The sequence below is a fragment of the Halichoerus grypus genome, chromosome 10, assembly GCF_964656455.1.
Source record: "Halichoerus grypus chromosome 10, mHalGry1.hap1.1, whole genome shotgun sequence".
Taxonomy (NCBI): domain Eukaryota; kingdom Metazoa; phylum Chordata; class Mammalia; order Carnivora; family Phocidae; genus Halichoerus; species Halichoerus grypus.
The window spans coordinates 8,048,471-8,071,623 of NC_135721.1; the positions used below are offsets into that span (position 1 = coordinate 8,048,471).

The following is a 23,153-nucleotide window of genomic DNA, read 5'->3' on the forward strand; positions in this document are numbered from 1 at the left end:
TTCTGCCCGCAGGCCTTTTTGGGTCCACCAGCCTCCTTGGCATCTGGGCGTCCCTCCCCAGGGAGCCTGGGAATTTCCAGATCCTTTGCAGTGTGCACAGGTGTCTGCTCCATCATCACACACCAGAACGCTTCCCTCCCCAGGGCCACATGCTGGCTCCTGCACACCAAGAGGAAGGTGGATCTTCTGCCAGACCAGGGGTCTGCTCACACAGGTTCTCCACACCTTCCTGGATGTCGGTACACATGCCCCAGCCCCGGACCAGGCATAGGTGGGGAGGATGGGCCACAACTCACGGCCCCTTTCCCTCCTCCGTCCTCCACCCCACAGTGCTCCAGGTCAGAGGGGCAGGTGTCCATTCCCAGGACCCCAGGGTGGTAAATCTGGAGTTACCACTCTTCACGGGCCAAGTTTAGTTCTTGATGTGTTAGGAAGAGGTTAGGATTCAGTAAGTATTTCTTTCTGGACAAATCCTGGTTTTCAGGGAGACTGTCTTGCCACAGGCTCAAAATCCTACTCTAGATGTCAAAACTGGATGTTGCCTTCCTCTCTCTCTGAGTTTCTGTCTCAATAACCCAAATTGTCCCCGAGGAAAGCCAGGGATCCCACTGCCACACATGAAGAAGTGTAAAGACAAAACCCACTGTTTTAGGAAGTCCTTCTCACCGTAACGCTGGCTCAGGGATCTGAGGGATGAAATGCCTGGTTCAGAGCTTAAAAGTTAGGAGGAAAAAGGTGGAGGCAATCAACCCCCAATAAACAGTCCCTGTGGCCAAGTGCATTCCCTCTACTTCACTAAATCTCCCCCCGTCCCTCTGCAGCCTGGGATTTTACAGGCAGGGAACAAGGCTCAGAGATGGAAGGCCCCTTAGCCAAGACTCACACAACCAGAGTGAGTGGAAGAGGCAGGGCTCCAACCCAGAACTCCTGATCCCAAGCCTGGGCTCCTTCCAGCTGCCGTGGCGATGTTCCTGCTCCGCGAGCACAGCTGCCTGGGGCTTGCAGCCCAGCACAGGGAATATCTGGTAACGGTGATGGCGCTGGGCACCGGCGATGTTTAGACGGAGGTAAGGACATGGTCTCTGGTCCCCACCCTCTGAGGAGCAGCCTCTGGTTCAGAGGAGCAGGAAACACCCACACAAGGGGGAGAACCGGGAGGTGAGAGAAAGGAGGAAGGGGGTACACCTGCAGAAGGGGGTAGGAGGTGCTCAGGTAAGGGGAGCCCTGGAGAGGAGAGAGCGGTCACCCCTTCCAGGAGTGGCCAGTCCCTGAGGATGGCTGCAGTGAGGGCACTGGGAGCTGGCTGCCAGTGGGAGCACCTCCCAGCCCCGAGGTGGAGGACTAGCTGAGAAAGTAAGAGGAGCGAGGAGGTGTCGGCTCCGGGCCAGCAGCCGGCCGGGCTCTGGCCTTTTCTCTGCGCAGTGGTACCAATGGCAGAAAAAGGTTTGTACGGCCAACCAGTCTGCATTTTCGTGGGCAATCGGGGAATGTTCATCTGGTGCGTGTGATTATGTGGGGTTTGTGGTTATAAATCCAGATGGTCACTGATGGTTCAATGTCACGTAGATGCTCCTCAATGCATGCTATAGGTGGGACGGACCACATTGCCGGAGGGTCTCAGGGACCCTCTCATCAACCCCCTCCTTTCCTGGAGCCTTGACAAGGGAAGTCACCCCAGCACCCGGGATGCGGGGTTCTGCCCCCAGCCTGGCCCGCTCGTCTCTGCCCTGTGCTGCCCTTGGGTGCCATCTGACAAATTACCCAGAATATAGTTTTTAAAAATATATTTTTCTGATTATAAAAGTAATTTGCATTTAATAAAAATGCAAAAAAGCGTAAGGAAGAAAGTAGAACCAGCTAGACAAGTGCTATTCACATATGTTCAACCTTCTGCATATCTACGTAATATTCTTATGCATATTTCCCATAAACGTCCAACACATGTATCATATGTTCATATGCATAAAATACATTCATAACTGATAACATAGTGTAACATCTATGGATGTTTTGGAGTCTGTATTTTTGGGGGTCAAAAAATTCTTTAGAAACATAACTTTTAGCGACGGCCCGACAATAGCTCATCATACAAAAGCACCCCACTGTGCATCGGGCCGGGACCATGTACAAGGAATGCAGTGTTTTCCCCTCTGGGGGCCGAGGGCCTGACCTGCCTTGGAGGTCAGATACTTGGAGAATGTGCCAGAAGCAGGACTGACGGTGGGGCAGGATCCCGGAAGGCTCCGGCGCCCAGCTGAACGCTCTCGCCCTCCCAGACCTGAAAGGGAGCACCTGTTTTTCACAGCACGGCCCATTTCGAACACTGCAAAACATTGCAAATGCAAAAGGCAAAAAATGGCATCTCTTTTTATTGCCCAAAAGCTCTTTAAATGCTAACCCCCACCAAGCCACAGAAAGCCATCTCCCGGCTTCTAAGCCCTTAACCAATTTCCTGTTACTAAGCAATCTGGCAGCTGGGCTTCCAAGCAGCCTCTCACAGCCGGCCTGTGGGTGCCAGGCCTGGCGGGACAGACCGTGGCAATGACACCCGCCCTGGGCCTGCCTCCTACAGGCTGCAGGAAGTTATCCCAGTGGAGTTCCAGCACATTCCCAGGGAGCCTAGGGCTAAGAGCTCAGGGCTGTGTGGCAAGCCTTTCCTCCTGCCTTGAGGAGGTAGCTGGCGTGACTAGAGTTTGTTTGCATCAGGAAGCACCAGTTGTCTTTTGCTCAGCCCAGAGGGTTAGGACCTATTATGAAACAAGCCCCCGAACCACAGCGTGTCAGCTTTGGAAGACTCTGAGATGAAGGCCCAGAGAGGGCAAGTAACTTTTCGGAGGTCACACAGCAGGGTGCTAGCCCAGATCTTTGCTTTTTATCTAGCCCCTCTACAGCTCTGTGGATCTTTTCAGAATGCTCCATGTTCGTTATTAGATTTTATTCTCAAAAGAATCCTATGAATTAGGCAGAACTGAGAGTATTGGTGTGAAATCACTCTGGCGAAGATGCTGGTGACGGTAAAAATGTCAGTGACCAGAGCTAGCGTTTACTTGCTCTGCATCTGGGTCTCTACTTGGGAGCTTTATAAGAATTTTCTCATTTAATTCTTGTAACAACCCTAAAGACATATGCTCTTTTATCAATTACCGGGGAGGAAGCAGGTTCAGAAGTTACTCTGACACTGATCTCAGACCGCCCCGGAGATCTGGGGTATAGTTGTTATCAGAGAACTGTTCCAATGCTCTCTGGGTCCTGCCACAAAAAGAAGGTTCTAGAAACGAAGTCAGCAGTCCTTCTGATGCCCACCGTGGATAGCTATTCGGCACTGCTCAGGTTAGCCCAGCCTCCAGAAATGGGGTGAAGAGGAGATGGCGAGGGAGCGGCAGGGGTGTCAGGGGAAGTGAGGTCCAGAGGAGGAGGTCACAGGCAGGAGGACGCGCATTCTGTCTTCGTCATCTTGGATTTGAAATATTGGTGGCACATCTAGGCTGTGCTGCCCCAAGCCCCGAAAGGAGGGGTTGGAGCACAGGAGAGAAGGAGAAGCTGGAGTGTGGGCGGCATTTGCCAAATATTCACGAAATTTCCGCCTAGTGCCCAGCACACTGTCAAGTGCTGGAGGAGGGCAGCGGGAAGGGCAAGGAGGCCGAGTGACGGTCCTTGTCCCACAGGAGCCTGCTGTCGAGGAAGACAAGCTGTGTGTGCGCGCGTGTGGCCTGTGCCACGCGATGCTCGGGACTTCACACACATCACCTATGTCCTCACAACGACTGTGTCAACCAGGGAACATTGTTCCCATTTCACAGATGAGGAAACTGAGCGTCTAAGTGAATGAGTAACTTGCCTAAGACAAAAAAGGGGTGGAGCCAGGATTCATCATTTACCTGGAAGCCCAGACTCTCTCTCCTCTTTGATGTCTCTCTTTTAATTAAATAACAAGACCCCCCAAATGCTGTGAAAAGCACTATGTAAGTTCGAAGCCAGGAGGGATTACAGTGGGTTTCTGGGGGTGGGGTGGCTGGATTTGGTCCACGGAGGCCACGGCTCTCAGGGGCGGGACTCGAGGTCTGGTTGCAGGAGCTCCACTGACAGACCAGGGAAGTGTCGCCCCACGGGTGTGCAGGGTGTGGGCTTCTGTTGCTGCCCCCCACCTCCCCCCCAGCCTTCACTGCCCCTGCCCCCACCCGCCCCTCTTTGCCGGGGATTCTCTGCCCTCTGGGGTGCATTGGCCGCTCACAGGGAAGGCTGCAGCTTGCGGGGCTGAGCCCCATGTGGGAGCAGCCCTCAGCCCGGGGTCACTGAAGGTTTTTGAGCAATAGGAGTGACATGACCAACACTGTACCCCCTGAGCTGTAGCAGCAAAGCTCAGCGCTCAGCAGAGGAACCCTGGACCCCGGGTATCCTTGAGGTCACGGAGCCCCTGGTGGCAGAGGGAAGGCCTGGGTGAATGGGACCTGTGGCCTCACTCAGATGGCAGGACGGCTGGGGAATGGGCAGTGGGGGGGGCAGAAAATGGGGCAATGGGGGGCAGGGCGGCCCCCCTTCCTGCTCCCCCCCACCTCCTGTCCCTGCTCTCCCACATGCCAGCCGGGGCTCTGTGTGCCGCCTGGCCCCAGGAGCAGCCTCCCATGGGCAGACCTCAGAGCCTCCAGGAAGAGATGGCCGCGGTCTGCCTCCCTGTCTCCTGGCACCTGTCATTTCCAAAACAAGGCCTGCTGAAGGACACATTCTTCCTCCCAACTCCAGCAGCAAGGCTCCTCGTCCTCTCCCAACTATGCTGGAGGTCTCACTGGAGGATCTGTTTGGAGGAGAATTCTAGTCCTGTTCATAGCCCCCCACACCTCCACCTTCAGCGTCTCTGGACAAACTCACCTGGGGAGAAAAGATACGCTGGGTCTGGACCACTGGCCCAGTGGGAGCCTTCTCTTAGCTCCCTTGGCCCCCACCAGCCCCAACCAGCTATTAACCACAAACATGTGACTTTCTGGGCCTCAGTTTCCCCAGAGCGAATCCCCATCTGTCACCTGAGCTGTGCAGCCGTGGCCAGCAGGATGGCGAATAGGCTCCTGGGACTGAGTCCTGCCCCTCGCCATCTGGCCACCCTCACGCCCTGGTCCTTGGGCTCCCGGGACGCGCCCCTCTCGCCATGCTCTCTCGCCTCTAGGTCTGTGCACACATTGCATCTCCTGCTTGGACTGTCGTTCGCACCTCTCTTGCACCAGGGACAGTCTGGTTCATTATTTAACACCTCGGCTAAAGGTCTTCCCAGGGGTTCGTTCTCGGCGAATGAATTGGGCGCCAACTCTGATCAGTCACTCCCTCCGCTGTCCCCGTTGTGCTTCATACATTCCGCCAGGGTAGCTCGGACGTGTGCGCCTCTGGCTCTTTGTTCGGGCCAGGAGCTTCCCAAGACCACAGTCTGAGTCCTGGGCACGCTCACGTGCATGGTGAACCAACAGTGGCTGAATACGGGACTTGGGGAATGTGGGGGGATCTGGGAGGTGATTCTCTGTCTGTCTCTCTGTACACATAATCTTTCTAAATGTATAAGAAAAAGAACTTTAAAAGCCTGATTAGCATCCTTGTACGATCAGAGCTTTGGAGAACAGGGAAGAGGAACGGTCCCCACACAGAGGAAGCAGGGAGGGAGGAGATGGGGGTTGCGGGAGACGTGCTGAGGGGCAGAGTGGCCCGTCACCTGAGACCTGCAGAGCCCCCCTGGGAGTCTGTGGAAGCTCCTAGCAGGACTATCTGCTGCCCTGGGATGGAGGCTTGAGCCGCCTTAGTGGGATATTAAGGAAGAGGCAGGAGGAGTGGGGTGGCCAGGCTACAGCCACTGGGGTTACAAGCTGGGACCCCTCAATGTCCCTGTGTCCTCCTCGTTCACATCAGGAACACACCAGATCTGCTGCTTCCCGGTCCGGCATTCTGACACCTACCCAGAGGTCTCCAGAACCCTTCCTCCACTCCGGGCGTTTCCTTCTCTCCACTTGGTCCCAAAGATCCACTCCTGGGGACAGACAGGCCTCGCCCCCACTGCTCCGGCCCCACAGATCCAGGTGCCACTCCCAGAGCTCACGTCCCCTGCCAGCCTCCTTGCTCTCGCACACGGGCTGTCTGCCTGCCACACCTGTCCTTCCTCCTTTTTCTGGGCTTTTTCTCAGCCGGGCCCCATGCACATTTATTGAGGGGCTACTATAGGCCACCTCTGAGAAAACCTTCCCTGATGGCCGGTCTTCTCCCCAGGCTGACTCGGGTGCCCTCAGCCATTCACCCCTACCCCCTGCTTAGCTGTCCCCAGCCTTGGAGCTAGGGTGGCCGGCCTGTGAGCTCCTTGTCTCTGGCCATGCCTGGGTCCAGGGCCCAAGTTTCGTAGGTGCTTGTTGACTGAATGAAGGGCCGAGAGAGAAGGACTGGCTTCTCCCAAGTTGAAATCCACGAGCCCCATGTCGTGAGAGGCCATTTCCCCCATGAGAGGGCTTCTCTGCCCTCATCAGTCCGGGTGGGCTTTGAGAACACGGGACGTGCTGCAAAAGCTCTCATGCTGCTGACCTTTCTGGGCCATTCGGGTTCCTGCTGCATCTCGCCTGCGCCGAGCCCCTCTGCTCCCGTCCCCAGTCCAAGGTTACCCCTTGTGGGGTCTCACTCCACCTCCGGGATATGCAAAAGCCACCCTTGCCCTTCGGCCCTACTGTGAAATCAGAGGTGGTGAAAGCAGCTAATTGGCAGGTTCCCGGGGACTGTGGACACTTCACGTCAGGAATGGGTCCTTGGCTCCATTTGCCAAGAAGATTGCAAAGTGGATTTGAAACTTTCTGACTCCAGGGGAGGAATAGATACAAAATCACCAAACAGATGGCCTCCCCGATCCTTTCTCACTTCCCTGCCGGAATCCCATTTCTGTCACCTTGCAACGATACAGAATTTATAGACATCTTCCTTTCCTGCAAAGGAAAATCAAGTCTGAGAAGCACACAGCATCCTTAATATGACATTTCCCTCTCCCAAGGTTCCCCTCTGTGTCCTGTGGAGCGCTCAGTCCACGGCAGCTGCTGGGGCCAGACAGGCCCCTTCCTCTCAGCAGGGTCTACGCGGGAGGTGGAGAATTTGCCTCACCCCGCCCTGGGGGCACTGCGCGGACTGTGAGGTCACCAGTCTTGGGGGTTCCAGAGTGAGAACTGGAGATGAATTTCAGTGGTGAGTTTTGAGATCTTGCTTACTCTAATGTCTCCTCTTCAGAAAATGAAATAGTAATACTTTCAGGGTTGTTGGAGGATTGAACCCCCAAGTTACCCAAAGTACTGGTCTAATGCAGAGATTGTAAGTAATAAACTTTGCTTCTCCTTCCCTCTCATGCCTCACCTGGGTGTAGCTCTTAGGTGCTGTGGCTCACATCAGGGGCTGGGACCAGGAGATATTTGAGAATCGGAAGAATCAGTTGCATAAACCAAAGTTGGTTTTCAAACGGCAACAGAAAAATATGCAACCAGAGCAGAGAATGCCTGACAGCCGAGGGGGGAGGGCGGAGGAAAGACATAGAACTCAAAATATGCTATTTTCATTTCAAATAAGTGGTGAAACAAAATAAGTAAAAGAAACTCCTACCATAGAACTAAATACATTTGAACTGGATTAAACATTATGTGTTAAAAAAATCTTTAAAAATACCAAGAGGAAATATTATTTAATATCTACATATCCTAGGGGGCGCCTGGGTGGCTCAGTGGGTTAAGCATCTGCCTTCAGCTCAGGTCATGATCTCATGGTCCTGGGATCGAGTCCTACGTTGGGTTCCTTGCTCAGTGGGGAGCCTGCCTCTCCCTCTCCTTTTGCCCCTCCCCCTGCTTGTGCTCTCTCTGTCAAATAAATAAATAAAATCTTAAAAAAAAAAAAAAGAAATCTCACTCTTTTAAAAAATAATAATAATATCTACATATCCTAGAGGTGAAAAAAAGACTTTCCAAACATGATGCCAAAAGTAGAAACCATCAAAGGGAAAATCGGTAGATCTGATCATAAAAAGAGAATAGCTCTACTTCCCAAACCAGCCATAAATACAACTAAAGGCAATCCACAACCTTGGAAAATATATTTGTAATGTACATGGGTAGTAAGCGGTCCAACAGCCAGAATATATAAATAGCCGGTGAAAATCACTAGGAAAAAAATACTTCAGTAAGAAACGGGGAAAGAGCATGGAAAGATCTCACAAAGAGGAAATAGGATTGGTCAATATATGAATCAATGTTCAATGATGTATTAATCAAAGAAGTGCTAAATTATTACTGTTTTGCCCTGTTCTTCAGTTGGCAGTATTTGGTGAGTGAAGGTGCAGATAAATTGGCATTCCCATATCCTACTCTTGAGTATATAAATGGATAAACCTTTTATAGAGACATTTTGGTGATATATTTTTAAAATCTTAATTTTTTCATACCCTTTGACCCAATACTTTTATCTCCAGGAATTTATCCCAAGGAAATAATCATGATTATATAGAGAGGCTTGGCTGTAAGTACCTCTGTGGCTTCATCGTTCACCCAAGAAAAAATGTACACAAAATAGAGGGTTGACATAACACTATCTTTAATATTACGTGATCGTTAAAATAATACTGCAGAGAGATAATATGTAGGAGAATATATGTGTGTATATGTTATTCATCTATATATATACACCTTGCCGTTTACATGTGTATATGTATATGCGTATAAATAATATATAGGTAAATAGTGACAGAGAGAGAAGTTATTATGTATTGTTAGTTGAGAAAAAAAGCAGGTTACAAACTAGTAAGGTGTTCATTATAAGCTCTGATTCATTTTTTTGAGTACCTATATGCATAGAGAGTAATACTGTATGTACGGGGACAGCATACGTTGATCTCAAGAGAATAGTTTTCGTATTGTACTATTTGGTTCTCAGCGTCTTCTGCTTTTCTCTGCAATGAATATTTATTACTTTGCAACAAGACAAAATTTTTATTTAAAGAAATTTTTTATTTAAAGAAAAGAATGCTCCACTTTGACTATTGCTGATGATATCGTCCTAAGTTTATCCCCGAAATACAAGTTCATGAGGGTGATCGATGCAACGTGAATGTCAGCTTATGGATGAAAATACCTCTTCCAGAAGGTCGTTAAATAGAACATCTGGCGACAAAATCTACACTCTGGAAAAAATGAGTGAAGCGGGAACATATGTTAAAATAAAGGGCATATTCAAGTCATTTAAATATAGAGCCAAGATTAAACAATTTCGGGAACATTATGATATGAGTATTATAATTTAAAAATAAATTGTATATTACAAGATATAAAAATAATAAAACTATACATTGAGTGTAAGAAAGTAAAAGAATGTAAACTCACCAGCTTCTGTATCAGTCAGTTGAGATGCTATTTAAAATTTAAATACGCGGTTATAATTATTTGTCCAATTTAAAAATTTGCATGACCTTAGTGCAGGTTTTCTCAGTCTCGACACTGTTGACATTTTGAGCCAAATAATTCTTTGTTCGGAAGACTGTCCTCTGCCCCCTAGAAACCAGTCATATCTCCTCTTATACCCCTGTTGCGACAACCAGAAAGTCTCCAGATGATGCCAAATGTCTCTAGAGAGACGGTTCCTCTTAGGAACCACCGCCTTAGAGGAATCATTTAAGAACATTTTCTTGTAATTGGAAAAATAAATCTAAAATTAAAAAAAAATAATAATAAAGGACCAAAGATGGTCCCCAAAGTCCCATCTAGATATAGAAGAGGTTCTCTGTGCTCTCTCGCCGGTCTTGGCTTTGTTGGCTGCGGTCACCGTCCAGGGATGAACAATCACGAGTGAGTGTCCGGTGGCCACGGGCAGGGTTGGGAGGGTCTGGTGGGAGCTGCAGGGGGGCTGCAATGCTGGAAAATCAGTACCAGCAACATGGGGAGCCAGTGCCAGGAAGGCGAGCCGTGGGCTCAAGAGGGAGGGTAAGGGTCACAGTGAGAGTTTGGGCTGTGCGCGCTGCATCTTGCTGCCTCCCCGGGGAGGGGTGGGCTTCCCTTCCTTCCCACGGCCTCGTTGCTCCCCTGGTCCTGGGAGATCCCCTTCCGAGAGACAATGGCCTCAGCCCAGGGCCGCACTGAAGCAAAGCTGTGTGTGAGAGATCGTTGGCATCTGGAGATGGAAAATGGGGTGGGCGGTTGGTCATTGCCCCCTGGGTCCAGGGGGGTAGCTATGATGGGGATCTCCCGCCCCCCCACCCCCTTGCAGGGGATCACATTGGATCTCCAGACTCAACCACAGTGCAGACTTGCCTGGAATGCAAGAGACGGGGCGCACCTTTTCTTCTCTAGATAAAGCTCAACATGAGAGTGATACTTTGGGTAGAGCAGACATTTCACATGGAGTTCCGATCCCAAGCGTGAGATACGTTCCCACCCCAAGTTGTGCTGAAGGAGCCTCAGGCTTTGGACCCTAGAGTCCCCGTCCCTGCTACAGCTGAGGGAAGCTGCTGGGGACAGTACCGCATACACCACGGCCAGCCACCCAGTGAGCTGGCCCATCAGATCCCTTTCCAAGGAAAGTGCATGTGGGAGCATAGAGAGAATCCGAGGTAGCTAGTTAGAAAGGAACCAAGGAGAGGCAAGCTAGCAGAAGCCCTACTAGCAGCAGCGTGGGGGCCCGAGAAGGGCAGACGTGAGCGGCCGTGGAGCTGTGTGACTATGGACTGGGGCATCCCAGCCCCAGGTCCGAGGCCCTGTGCTCCCAGGACAGGCGCCCGCACCTGCCCATCCAGGTGAGACCTGTGCCCACAGCCCCGGCCCGTGCTCCGGCAGCACTCTGCTGAGGCACCTTGAAATTCTTAATAACTTCTGAACAAGGGTCCTACTTTTTTCATTTGTCCTGGGCCAGTTGTGAATTATGCCCGTTGTGAATTAGGAACACAGGCCCTGTTTTTTTAACTGTTACTAGGGTAACATTCATATAACACAACAGTCACCATTTCAACCATTTTAGGGTACACAGTTCAAGGGCTTTTAGGATAATCACAGTGTTATGCCACCATTATGACTACTTATTTCCAGAACATTTTCATCCCCCACAAAAGAAACCCCACTCCATTAAGCATTCAGCTCCCCATTTCTCCCTGTCCCCAGCTCTTGATGAGCACTGATCTGTTGTCCGTCTCTGTGGATCTGCCTATTCTGGACATTTCATATAAGTGGGATCATATGACATGTGGCCTTTCGTGTCTGGCTTCCTTCACTTATGGTGTCGAGGTTCATCCGTGTTATACCGTATGTCAGCTCTGCATTCCTTTTTACAGCTAATAAGGCTCATTGCGTGGAGATCCTCCATTTTGTTAATCCATGCATCTGTTGATGTCCATTTGGGCTGTTTTGATCTCTTGGCTATTCTAAACTAATACTGTTGGGAGGAGCATTTATGGACTAGTTTTTGCATGGTATACATTTCCATTTCCACCTTGGAGTGGATAACTCTGGCTTCACTTTTTGAGGAGAAGCGCCAGACCGTTTTCCAGCAGCTGGCCCATTTACCTTCCCACCAGCATGTATGAGGGTCCCGATTTCTCCACTTACTTCTCGTGGTGTTCACTGTGGCCTTCCTGGAGGGTGTGACGTGGTAGCTCCTGGTGGCTTCGACTTGTGTCTCCCTGACAACTAAGAATGCTGAGCATCTTCCACGCGCTCATGGGCCGTTTGTAGATCTCCTCTGGAGAGGTGTCTATCAGACCCTTTGCCCATTTCTTACTTGGCTGATCATCTTTTTGTACTTGAGTTGATCCCTGATTTTGGATTTCCTTGAGGTTCCATCTCCCTTAATCTGCCCCCCCAACCCCAAATCCTCACGACAGTCTGTATCTTCCCTCAGGAACAAGTTTTCTTTTCTTTTATCCAAAAAAGAACATGGATACTAAACTTTTTACAGTTTCCTCCCCCTTCCCTCGAACCCCCTCTAAAGGTGCTAGTTTCTCCTGTGTTTGGTTATCACCGCCCCCAACCTCCCCACCGCCCGATACTTTGGGCAGGGTCATCCTGGCTCACTAGATATTTGGAACTATTTTTAAATTCACCCATTAAACCTTAGACAATTAGCATAATTCTGAGACTTCCTTCCCATTTGGGAGGAAAGCAAGCCATTTGCCTCACTCAGCCATGGCTTCATTAAGAAGTTCATCAGCGAGGGGCCGTTAGCGGGGCACTTCCCATCGGAGGCAATCACCAGACACCAAGAAGTAACTCCCTCCCTTCCTAAGCCTGACACAATGGATGTTGCACCCTGACGATTTCCAAAGGACTGAAACGTTTTGATTGTGGTCCGGGCTACATTATGTTTCTGACAAACCTGGAGAACAGTGATTTCTCCTGACACATCTTACAGGAAAGATTTTTTTTGGCATGACTACCCAAGATCCTCAAGATCCCCAAGAATACTGAGACGAAGACCACCAACCCTCTCCCTCTGCTGGGGTCCAGCAGCATCTTCATTCAAATGGAACACACCGCACTGGGTATTCACTCATTCTTTCCGCCTTTTTTCTGGTATAAAAAATTGAATGTATCTTCCAGCTGGGGTAGATTTTGGAAAAGAGGAAATAAAATCAAGAAACTCATATTGCAGTTCAGACTAGGACTAAGCACCAAAGTCCCAAGTGGCCATGGTGGGAATGGCCACATGACTGCTCAGCTCCCCAGCAGCCTGGGCCTCGGAAGCCCCTTCAGCTTTGGGGAATGGGTTCCTGCTGAGGTCCTCAGGAGAACTCCAGGCCCTCATCCTCTCTCCTGAGACCTTGCATTTGTACCAAAATACAAGAGTGCACAACCCGGGGAGCCCAACTCAGGGTCCTGAGAAAACTTGGTCTTGATACGTAAGTTGGATGACCCTTATAAAAAGATAAAGAGAGGGGCGCCTGGGGGGCTCAGTCGTTAAGCGTCTGCCTTCGGCTCAGGTCATGATCCCAGGGTCCTGGGATGGAGCCCCCCATTGGGCTCCCTGCTCCGGGGGAAGCCTGCTTCTCCCTCTCCTACTCCCCCTGCTTGTGTTCCCTCTTTCGCTGTGTCTCTCTCTGCCAAATAAATAAATAAAATCTTTAAAAAAAAAAAAAGAGAAAGAGGAAAAAGCTGTCATCTCCTTGCTGGTTTATCAAGAGAGGAAGGGAAGAAGGGAATACAGTTTGCCCCTTACCGGGTGGGGCCAGGCACTGCGCTGAGTGGTCCCATCTAGTGATTGCCTGGGCCCTGACACTTCTCCCTACGTCCTGTGCCCACTCCTCATTCTTGCCAGCCCAGACAGCTGCAGGGGGCAAACCTTTCCTGCCCTGCTTATTCCTGCTTATTCCTACCCTCCGGGCTAGCCTGCAGGAGGCTGCCTCCTCCACACCGGGGCTGGGGGTGAATAAGCCTTGGTCCAGTGTTCCAGAAGCTCCGTCGGAGGAGACAGATGCCTACAGAAATAACCGTGGGCCAGGCAGATGGCCATGAGGGCTAAAATAGAGGCTCATAGACTGTGGGATCCGTGAGAGGGAGAGACGGACCGCGATGAGGAGCTGGGGGAGGGCATCTATAAAGATGCTTTGGAGGAGGTGGGATTGGGGCTGGCCCCCGAAGAACAATGGAAACTAACAAAAGTTGTCGAGGCTAATAACAATCCCGCTACCGTTTGTGCCCAGAACTATTCTAAGCACTTAACACCTCTTACATTGGAGGAGCGTGCTAGTATTAGTGATCATTTCACAGATGAGGAAATGTGGGCACAGGGACGTGACATCATTTGACAAAGGCCACATGACTTGAACGTGGCAGAGCAGAGTTTTGACTCTGGAAGCCTGACTCCAGAGTAAGGCCGGGCCGAAAGGCCTTCTGGACTCTGTGGACAGTCTGAGCTGAGACAAGGGAACTGCAAAGCATGGAGAAGACACTGGAAGTGGGGGTGGGGACGGTGGGGTGTGTGCTGTGAGCTGACCGCCAAACAGAGAAGGGCCTAGATACTGAAGTGGGAGGGCCAGACGCTGTCACGTGGTGGGGGTGCTGGGGCTGAGCAGGGGACATGGGCAGAGTTGTGGTTTCTAAAAATCATCATAGGATGGGGACACATGGCTTGGAGGGAGGGCAAGAGAGGGAGAAAGGTCAGTCTGCTGAGTCACACAGTTCGGGAGTTCTTGTCTGAGTTGTTGTGCGTCTAGACATGGAAATCACAAGCGGCTTACACGTTACACAGCGCCTTCACTAGCGTCTGGATGCCCGGAGTCAGCCGCCCCAGCCGCCCCGTCTGTGCTCTCGGGCACCCCCAGGCTGCCAGGAGCTTCGTTACTTCTCTGGTGCCTAGGCTACCCCCTGGGCCAGTTCTTCCTAAATGACAGCTCCCAAGATCCTTCAGTTTTACTCTGCTCTTCCTAAGAAATCTGGAGGAAAGTCCTGTGGTCACAACAGGGCATGACCTTCCCCATCTGTCTCCCAGTGCTGTCCCCACTGCCTCAAAGTGGGGGAAGGGCCCTCAGCAGCCCCCTTTGCCCGTGCCCCTCTGCCCCCTTTTTTATTTTATTTTTTTTATTTTTTAAAGATTTTTTATTTATTTATTTGACAGAGAGAGACACAGCGAGAGAGGGAACACAAGCAGGGGGAGTGGGAGAGGGAGAAGCAGGCTTCCCGCAGAGCAGGGAGCCCGATGCGGGGCTCGATCCCAGGACCCTGGGGTCATGACCTGAGCCGAAGGCAGACGCTTAACGACTGAGCCACCCAGGCGCCCCTCTGCCCCCTTTTTTAAAGAGAAAAATCCAGAATGCCAGATTTTGACCACAGGTCAGATCTCTCTAGGCAGTTTCTGACCTCATCCTTGGGCCAAAATCTCCTTCTGTCTGTCAATGGTCAACTCATACCTAAGACAAGTATAGAAAACAGGCCTGAGGGGTTCTTCCTAGGACAGTTGCATGAAGAGGGGGAGCCTAGAACACAAGTTCCCCTTGAGTTTCCACCCTCCTGTCAGCCTGGGGACAGGGACAGGGAGAGGGCTCTCCCCCAGGGCATCCCAACCAAGGCAGGAGGACGTCTCAGTAGGACCCTGCTCCAGTTCAGACCCCTGCCCATCCACAGGAGCCGGACGCACGTGCCAGGCTGCACCTGATCTGATCAGCCTCGGGGTCCAGTGAGGCCGGGACGGCTGTGTCCTGCTGTGTCTGGTGAGGTGCCCCCGCCAGCCACCAGCATGCCGCTTACAGCGGGGGAGGGGAGGTCACGGAGAGAATGAGGCCGTGACCTCCTCCCTGGTGGGCTCCTCCTGGAAGCCACGGCCCCAGCACTGCGTGTACCTACGATGCCACAAGAAGCAGGAGCTGCGAGTCCCTGGGAGGCTCGGGCAGAAGCCGGAGAGTCCTCGTGCCCTCCGTCTCCTGAGTGACTCCCTGTGGGAGGCAGGAGCCCTGTCCACCTCCACGGGCTGCGGGCTTCCCCGGTGCTGTTCCGTCATTCCACAGCCGCTCATTCAGCAACCGCTTGTGTGACTGATAGGTATCTGTTGCTTTGGTAGAGAGAGAGAGAGAGAGAGAGAGAAGGAAAGAGAGAGAAAGAAGGAGCGAGGGAGGGAGGGAAGATAAGGAGACATGTTAGCCAAGCCCTCGCCGTGTGCTTGGCCTGAGGGCCTTACCTGTGTGAGCCTGGAGTCTGCCCGGCAGGGGACAGACGGGGGACAGCATGTGTTGGCCTCTGCCCTGGGCCACAGAAGCAGAATGTGGTGGCCCTCGGTCGCAGGGAAGGCACCCGAGGGCAGGTCCTCTGTACGCATCCTGTGGGGTACGGTGTTTCTCCCTTGGGACACCCCAGAGAAGGGCGCCCAGACGGCCGAGAATGGACCCACGGAATGGACAGCTCCTTGTGGAGACGGTTTTTCAGAGATGTCACTTCTCAGGTACCGCGATATAGGAGCAAGTAAACGCCATGCCTCCGATTTGTGACAAGCTTCGAGTCTTTGGGGAGGCGGGGGGAGGGGTGCACATTGTGTTCAAGTGGAATCTCTCTCTGAGCCGGTGCTGGTTCGGCTCAGCCTGCTCTTTAAGCGTTTCAAACCCACACAGCTCAGCTCCCGGTGCTGGGCCTGGGGCTCGCAAGCCGGAGACGCCGAGGCGCTGTGGCCGCTGGAGCCGGGAGGGGTCTGGGAAGGAAGTGGCCTGTGCTCTGCGACATCGCAGCTCAGGGAAGCAGGCACCGGCCTTCCAGGGACTGTGGCCCAGTTGTCCTGCCAGCAGGTGACAAACACTAGAGTGCCTCCCGATGTGAGGGAGGCATGAGCATAAGGCCTGTGGAGAGTCGTGATGGACCAACCCTTCCCAGGACCCCAGTCCCCACCTTCTCCTTGTCCACGGGACCCCTGGCCCTCACACACTCAGGGGCCTGGGGTCCTTGCTCTGGCTCAGCCATGCGGAGACGCGCCCTCAGCATGGAGCTGGTGAGCCAGGGAGGCCGGCCTTCCTTCCACTCCCTGCGCATCTGGCTCTCGAACTCCTGACGTTTCTGGAATGAATCCATCCTGAGGCGTGACCCACTCAGACAGCTTCAGGGGTGCCCCTCGTCCCTGACGGGGGCGGGGGGTGGGCACCGAGTGGGCTTAGAACAAAGGATGAAGCACCAATGGGGAAATTTCTGGAAGCAGGGGCTTTTGAAGGGTGGGGGCTGGGGCCGCCTTCCCAAGGCGCCTCTGAAATCACCTCACACGGGCTGTTTCCTGCTTCACGGCTGCGTGGGACCAGCCCTCGGAATAGATTTCCAGCTGGTCCTGTTCTAGACTGAAGTCAATTTAAACCGAGTTAAAATATCAGAAAGGATATGCCTGCCTGAGGATTACGTGCCTCCTTCCGCCTCCCAGGATGGGAAGTTTGAAGCGAGAGGAGATACGGAGAAAAGGCTGAGTACTGGGGACCCATGTGTGCCTGCAGAGGTCCTTCCTTCATCCTCCTCCTCGGGGGCACCCCGTGCTTTGTCCCCCCGCAAGCCTCATCACTGCGTGGCATCCCATTTCCCATCTTCTGGATGGAGAAACTGAGGCTCAGGGAGATTAAAGGCCTCAGCCAGGGCCATTTAGCTAATTGAGGGCAGAGCCGGGGTTCAAACCCGAGCTTCTTGGGCTCGGGGTCTCTTGCTTCCCATTGTACCAGGCCACAGGCTGCATTAAGTAGCAGCACCTGCAAGCACAATAAAAAGTGTTTAAAAAGTAACTTGAGAATGTTTGGCTACTGTTTCTTCACGGCCGTTAATCACTTGGTGTGTTTACAAGGGGATAAAATGCACCTTTTTAAAGATTCACAATCAGTCTAAGTAGGGTTTGTAAATGCCCTGGCGATGTTCCTCTTGGTTTTTTGATGGTGGCTTTCATTCAGCAGTTACTGTAGATTTCAGCTTCGGGTACAAATTGTAAGTTGTCAGTAAAGCCCCGATGGGCACCCCTCATTTGTCCAGTACAGGGGAGTCATGAGGGCTGTGCTGGGAATTCCAGGTCATTTTGTCCCCAGGCAAAGGGTCTGTCCTTGGAGGGTGTCAGGCACAGATAAAAAGTGGCCTTCACTGCCCTTTGGCCCGAACCTGCATTTCCAAGGTCTTTGCCCTCAGGACATCAGCGACCATCTTGCCCTTGGCTTTGTACTCTCTCCTCAAACTTCCTGGTGACCAGGTTATGAATTCCCCAGACTCTGGGTGATTTCCACCCCTTCAGTTGTTCAGGATTAATTTTTTTAAAAATATATTTCTATGAAAGCATGACTTTCACAGAAATATAAAATGAACAGAGAACAAAAAAATTTTTTTAACTAATGAGAAATCCAATAAGATGAAAAAACCAAGTTTAAAAGAAAATCCCAAGAAGGGGTATCTATGCGTATGTACATATGTGTTTATCTGTATATTATGTTTATATACACATACTCAGGGATGCAGAGATAAATTTGCTATTGGAAGCAAGACTGACGTTTTCCGGAGGGGGTGGTAATCAATTGCAATTTGACAAGACAAAATTATTTACATCTCTACAAACAGAAATAATTTGCATCACCATCTGCTCTCCACAGTTAACTTTAATCTTTAAAACTGAAAATAATCAAAGACAATTAAAGCCACAGTAAATTGGATAACCCGGGAGGATCCCCTCCACAATGTCTAGCAACCCACTAAAAGGGGCATCCGGTCATTTTTTGGCCCATTTCTGAGTTTCTCTCTCTTTTTTTTTTGCCAGTTCCCATGCTCTGAGACCAAGTGACTCTGGCTAGAGTGGCAGAGGGCTGTGACAGGTGCACGGCCCTGCCCCCACCATTCTGTCCAGAAGGAAGGACCTACAGCCTGACCACAGCTACGAGGAATCCGTCTGAGGATCCTGGGGTCTTTCCCAGAGATGGTGAAATAGCTCGTTTGGAATCCCACCGCCATTTTTGTCCCCACGTTGTCCACTGTGATAGCTTACAGTGAGGTCTGCATCTAATTGTCCTCTCTGAACCTTCTATTTCCCACACTTCTTGAGTGCAAAACCCTGTTTTTAAGCTGTTTACATGTGCACCTAAGTTTCTAATGTTTTCTTCAGGTCCAGTTTTCTGTTTACCTAGCAAATTCTGAAGTCTTCATACTACTGATTGTGTATCATTTGTTCAGTTGCTCAGCGTATGCTCACAAGCACAAGCCAGGCTCTGTGAGAGCAGGCCATGCAAAGGGCCAAGCATGGTTGGGGCTTCCAGGGAAGGGGCTCTGTGGATGAGTTCACGCCATCAACAGCCAGGCATCTACAATATTAAATTCTGACATCTTCCATGTTTTACCAAATTTTAGGCATGTAAGCTGGGTCTTTACACACGTTCTTTTCATTTTGTGCATATAAAGTTATATCGGTCATGGTAGAAGAATGAGATGTATTTTATTGAGCAGTCTGTTAGGTTGGTATATAACCTTTAAATGTTTAGACACATGGTCTGGTGGTCTTCACTTGTCCCTGGCCCCCAACCTAGGAGCCTAGCAGCGTGGATGGTGGAATTGCATAGGGCCCCCCCGCACCTAATTGGCCCCTGTGGGTCCTCCATGGCTTTGGATGTAGAATGGGAGTGCTGCCGAAGGTGAGGGCCAGCGGGATGAAGGTCAGGCTCCCTGTACCCAGGGCAGTTCTACCTGTCATTTCTGACACCAGCAACACGAGTCCTCATGCTCCGAGCTCTGCTCATCTCCAGGTGAGCTCAATGGCCGACAGGTGGCTTTGCCTCTAGTTTTAACCCTTAGTCCCAGAAAAGCCGGCCTTGACACCCCCCCCAAATGTATTCCTACTATTGTTAAGGGCTCTGTGTTTTCCTTCATGGGGAACAGAGGGGGAGGCCCCATTCTGCTGTAATAGGTTCAAAAGGCCAAGACAACATGTAAATGGCTTCAGCCCCACTAAGAGAGTTCTGGTGATGGGCCGGAGCATGGGGCTTGCCCTTGGCCCCCCCTCTGCCTCAGACTCTAGGGTGAAAGTGTCCAGGTTGCAGGGTGGGATTGGCTACCGAGGCTGCAGGGCCAGCTTTGGTGACCGAGCAGAGCAGCCTGCACGAGGACTCTGGAGAGCATTTAAAGGACACAGTGAGAGTCCCTCACCTCTGCGGGAGGACCTCAGTAATGAGCCACTATTGGTTCCTTCAAATGAGCGCATAATTGGGTACGACAGCTATGCCCCGGACAATTAGCTATCCAGTTGTTCCTTAATAATACTTAGATGATCTAACCTGATTCATGCAGGTGCTCTTTCCCAGTATCCTGCATATCTAACTAGCACCTTCTGCAGGAGGCAGCTGGGAGGAGTCACTGACACCGGGGTCCCACAGTACCTGCGTCAGACGTGAGCCACTGCCCCCTGTGCCCAGCGCAGGGCCACACGCCCCCTAGAGGGGAGAAAGAGGGCACGGAGGGGCCCAATACGCCACAAGGCAATGACCTTGCCAGACCCCGGGGGTCAGGTTGGCAACCCTGGAGCTCAGGACGGGAGGGGTTGCCTCCTGTTGGGGCATTGAGGGGACCTCAGGGAAGAGGGGCTGGGGTGTTCTAGGTGGAAGGATCAGCAGCACTCTCCTGGTGCACCCCCTTCTCCCTGTAAAGTCACTGGGCTCCGTGAGGCTGACAACACATAGCATTTGAGAACCGGTTCCTGCCTGGGGTGGATCCGGGCTTCCCGGCTCACAAGATGGTCCAGGAGCCCAGGGCTGAACGGATGCGGGCACTGGTCTCTCTCCAGGCTCCCAGGGTGCAAAGACAGGACAGAGCTTCCTGAAATCCAGCAGGAGCTGCTTTGCTGGCTCTCTGGGTGGCTTTAGCTGTCAGGAGGGGGCCGATGGCACAAGGGCAACGTAGGGCTAACAGCGCAGAATTCAGACTTGAGCACACAGAACTAAGTTCCCCTTTCTACCGCAGCACTGAGGCACGGCTCTTTTTAAAAAAAACCTAGGGCGCTTGGGTGGCTCAGTCGTTAAGCATCTGCCTTAGGCTCAGGTCATGATCCCAGGGTCCTGGGATCGAGTCCCACATCGGGCTCCCTGCTCAGCGGGGAGTCTGCTTCTCCCTCTCCCACTCCCCCTGCTTGTGTTCCCTCTCTCTCTGTCAAATGAATAAATAAAAAAATCTTTAAAAAAACACCTAGTTATATTCTGTTTAAATTGTTTTGGAATATCCAGTTTGGCCAGACCGTGCATTCCTACACAGTAAGTGATATTACCCCCAAGAGGGCAAAAATTGGTTCTCAGGATGAAAAATTGGTACTCTTTTTATGTGTGTAAAACACAGAGAGCCACACAGAGTGTGAACCGATATGCCGTATGTCTGTGCTATTAAAGATTCGGGGGGGAGGAGTGAACAGGAAATCAAAGTCTCGAAAGGCTGTTAGGGACAATAATGAAGATGATTCTGAGAGATGCCAGGCTCGATAGAAAGGTACCTGATGACCCCATCACCCTCTTTTTTAAGAAGTAGGTTTGGAAGTGAGTTTGGGTGCTGTGCCCATTAGTAAGGACACATAATTTATGCATGTATTCAATTGTTAACAAATAGTAATGAGCACCTCCGACCTGTCGGGCGCTGTTCTAAGTGCTGGGAATAAAACGCAACCAAGGTGCCTGTGCTCAGGGGGTGTCCTTCCAGCGGGAGGCACCAGACAAGAAACAGTAAGCTGGCATGCAAGGAGTTCTGTGCTGAGAAGCATTCTGGGGAAAAGCAAAGCAAGAAGGAAAGCATGTGGGTTGGCGGGTGCAGTTTAGAACAAGGAAGTCAGGCAAGGTCTCACCGCACAGGTAAGCCTGGGGTAAAGGTCTGAGGGTGAGGAAGCTGCTGCAGGAGCTTGGGGGCTGTGGCTGTGGTCAGGGACAGCATTCCGGGCAGAGGGAACTACAAATAAAGGCCCTGAGCAGGGGGCTGCCCGGTGTTTGGGAGGGGCAGCGAGGAGATGGGGGAGGGGAGAAGAGTAGGTGGCGAGGGCAGAGGGTTGGGTGGCTTGCAGATCACGCTGTCCCTGGTGGCCACAGTGAGGTCATGGGCTGTCACTCTGAGTGAGGTAAATGGAAGCCAGTGTTGGTTTTGAGCAGGGGGAGACACGCTCTAACACATTTTAAAAAGTTCTCCCCAGCTGCAGGGTTGAGAACCTACTTCAGGTGACAAAGGGGGAAGCAGGAGGGAGGAGGGTGGCTGTGCCCAGGGTGGCCCAAGTCTGGATGGACATCTGAAGGTGCGTCTGGCCAGATTTGTTCACAGGCTGGGTGTGGGCTCTGGGGAAACAAAGAGATACAGAGCGACTGGAACCCTAAGTAATGATGTAACCACACACAGCTTCAGGGATTGGAAGAGAAGGTACTGGGAAGAAGAACATTCTCCCATCTGGAAAAAGATGATCATGTCGGGGTGCATGGGTACACGCAGCTCCTGGGGCTCCAGTTTAAGATGGCTGATGGCGCATTGGCAAACAGCCTCGCAAAGTCAAAAAGCTTTGCCTGCCAGAAACCCTTTGAAGTGGCAGCAAGGAGCTTTACAAGGGAGTAAGCTAGTACACTGTTGAGAAACGACAGGGGCACAGCGGCACCCCCCAAACCATGGTGCATCTCTGAAAGTTAGAAGGGCATGTGCTCAAACTGACGGGCAGGTCAGTGAAGAGAGCCCAGCTCAGAGCTGGTGAGAGAGAAAGAGAGATTAGGGGCGGGAGCTAGTTCCACAGCAGAAACACCAAGGGTCTGAGAAGGAAAGGAACAGGATGGGAGAAATGATGGAAAATAAGAAGATTCAGTGCCCCCACCGCCACAGTATGAGCACGGGCACACTTCCTCCAAGTCTGACGCCAGGTAAATGCTCCATAAAAGCCGTGGCTTCCTTGACATGGTATCTCCTGGGGATGAGTAAAGCCTGCCAGTCGAACCACCCTCCCGTGGACAACGAATGAGCATTCTTGTTCAGGGAGAAGCTGATGGGGCAGAGGGATGCACCACAGCTGTTCCCTGTTACAAAGCTCCTTGGACCTTCATTGAAAATATGAATTAAGCCAACACTGGCCAGACACCTGCGTGAATGGTACGGAGGAGAAGGGACCAAGATGAGCAAAAGGCCCCTGAGAAAATAATTTAGGGAATGAAAAAAAACCTTTTAAAATAATTATAATTAGTATCCTCAGAAAAAAGAGAAAGTATTGCCTTAATAAAACACTCTGCTACAAAGAGAGAGCTCAGAGAGCAGAAGGAGTTTGTTGAAATAAAAAAGATGTTTTTGCCAAAGTTATAAAACAACAAAGGAAAGGCAGTAAGAGAGTGTCAAGAAACATCTCCCCGAACAGAAAGCAAAGAAGGAGATGAGCAAAGTATAAGAACTAAGAGACACACGAGAGTCTCAGATGGCATGAAGGAAGTGCAGGAGGACCCCCGAACTCGGAGGGCATGATGAATACAGATGAATATAAGACTCAAACCTGGATCTACCCTTATGAAAATTGAGAGCACCAAATGTAAAGAGAGGATCGTAAAAGCTGACGGAGAGAAAAATTATTATTTTTTGATCGACTTATTGTCATTGGTATTATCATTATTTTGATAATTACTTGTTTGGAGTAAGGCAGCTCATCAGCAACACTAAACATGAGAAGACAACGGAATGGAGCCTTCGAAGTTCAGGCAGAAAATTATTTCAATGCTGGAATTC

At 51.3% G+C, this 23,153-nt stretch overlaps 1 long non-coding RNA gene across 1 annotated transcript in view; it reads left to right on the top strand.

Moving 5' to 3' along the window:
- LOC118539195 (uncharacterized) overlaps window positions 1-20,427 on the top strand; it is a 122,675-nt gene extending 102,248 nt beyond the window's left edge. Inside the window, exons 2-3 of the long non-coding RNA XR_004919035.2 lie at window positions 7,004-7,191; window positions 18,211-20,427. This is a non-coding gene — a long non-coding RNA (uncharacterized LOC118539195). The remainder of the gene's footprint in view (window positions 1-7,003; window positions 7,192-18,210) is intronic.
- The last annotated feature ends 2,726 nt before the right edge of the window (window positions 20,428-23,153 follow it).